The sequence below is a fragment of the Cavia porcellus genome, unplaced genomic scaffold (genome assembly GCF_034190915.1).
Source record: "Cavia porcellus strain 051 isolate PalLab524CR breed Dunkin Hartley unplaced genomic scaffold, mCavPor4.1 scaffold_28, whole genome shotgun sequence".
Classification (NCBI taxonomy): domain Eukaryota; kingdom Metazoa; phylum Chordata; class Mammalia; order Rodentia; family Caviidae; genus Cavia; species Cavia porcellus.
Window position 1 is genome coordinate 38,546,288 of NW_026947511.1, and position 1,908 is coordinate 38,548,195.

The 1,908-nt window shown below is 39.3% G+C and overlaps 1 non-coding gene across 1 annotated transcript; it reads right to left on the reverse strand.

The window, feature by feature from the left end:
• Positions 1-1,204: 1,204 nt before the first annotated feature.
• Positions 1,205-1,341, reverse strand: LOC111757980 (small nucleolar RNA SNORA2/SNORA34 family). The gene has a single exon (XR_002792233.1). It is a non-coding gene; the product is annotated as a small nucleolar RNA SNORA2/SNORA34 family (small nucleolar RNA).
• Between the last annotated feature and the right edge of the window lie 567 nt (positions 1,342-1,908).

Genomic DNA, 1,908 nt, shown 5'->3' on the forward strand with positions numbered 1-1,908 from the left:
TCTAGAAATATGTAAGTGGCAGAAATAATGCTGCCCTTGGAAGGCCACACAATTGGTCAGTTCCTTTGTCTAACACTAGTACTTTAGAAGATTTCCTCTGCCTTTGAAACCACCTCTCTATCATCTACTGCCATCATATAGAATACTTTCCTGAAGTAAGTGGGTCAGAACCGAAGGCTGATTGGTATTTTTTAAAATGTAAAGAAGAAGGCAAAGATTGGGTAATTTGAGTTACATTCTTAGACCTCCAGCCTGGCGGATGCTTCTTTCATAGGAACAGGAAAGAAAGAGGCCAAATTATCTTTCTTTGCAGATGATATAAACATTTACACAGAGGACCCAAAAAACTCCACCACAAGATGCTCACAAAATTTCAGCCAGGTGGCACAACATCAATACACAAAAATCAATAGCATTCTTATACAGCAATAATGAACCCACCAAGAAAGAAATTAAGAAAAGCAAATGCACTTGAGATAGCTTCAAAAAATTAAATACCTATGAATCAGCCTAACCAAGGAGGTAAAAGACATCTATAATGACAATTACAGTACTCTGAAGAAAGAAATTGAAAAGCATGTCAGCAAATGGAAAGACATTCCCTGATCCTGGGTAAGCAGAATTAATACAGTTTTTAAAAGGCCATATTACCAAAGATAATCTATAGATTTAATGCAGTCTCTATAAAATACCAGGAATAATTTTATTTTTATTTTTATTTTTATTTTAAAGGGGGTAAAATTAAACACAAAAACAGAACAAAATAGGACATAAGAAAGCAATGGAAGAGATACAAATTTCAAAGCTAGACAACCTGAGATCTTCACTATCATATTGTCTCTTGTTTTCTTCCAAATAGTTGTCCATGTTTTCACATACAGAGAATTCATACAAAACAACACACTATAAATCTGATCCAAACAGAATGAGGAAGGCAATTTAGGTCTTCAAAACCAGACATAGGGAAGTCACTAATGGCTGTCATAGAGTCTCTTGTTCTCTTCAAAATAGCTGTCCATACTTTCATATATATTGAAGTTCAACAAAACAAAACAGGGAGGTGGGGAGGGTTGCTTGGTTTCCCAGCACTCCAGGTCCCAGCATGTCATGAGTCCCAGTGAACACAGGTGGCTCCTGTCCTGGACAGCCGCAGCCTGCCATGCTCACAGCTGCGCGCGCGGGCTGGGGAGGAGAGGTTGCTTCAAGCTGTTTCTTTCTAATGAATTGACCATTTCACTGCCCAAGTTCTGAAATGGCCAACAGATTATAGAACAACATCTCTTTAGGCCCCTGCTTGAAGCCAACAGCATCAGGAAGCTGCCAGCCTTGATTCAAGTCCAGAACACAAAACTTTTTTTAAATCCTAAAATTATATGAAACAGAAGAGGCCCAGAACAACCAAACCATTCCTGAGCAAAAAGAGCAAAGCAAGAGGCATTCCAATACCAGATTTCATGTTATACTACAAAACTACAATAATAAAAACAGAATGGTACTGGTATAAAAACAGACATGTAGGTCAGAAAACAGAGAAGCAGCCCTGTGTGCCTTTAGCCATCTGATTTTCTTCACAAAGGTGCCAGACATGTACTGTAGGGAAAAGACAGCCTCTTGATGATTCCATAGCTTAAAACAAATAACACACTTATTTCTCAAAGGTGTGTTATCAGAGATCCTTTCCGCACACAGTGCCAGTTGCCAGGGACCCCTGCAGGGAGTCCACAGTCTCCTGCCCAGAGTTATGGCACATGGCAAGAAAGAAAAAGAACAAGAGACAAAAATTACAAGGAGGGACCAGGGATGTAGCTCAGTGGCACTGTGTCTTCCTGGCAAGTGCAAGGTCCTGAGTTTGATTCTTGGGGAAGAAAGAAAGAAAGAAAGAAAGAAAGAAAGAAAGAAAGAAAGAAA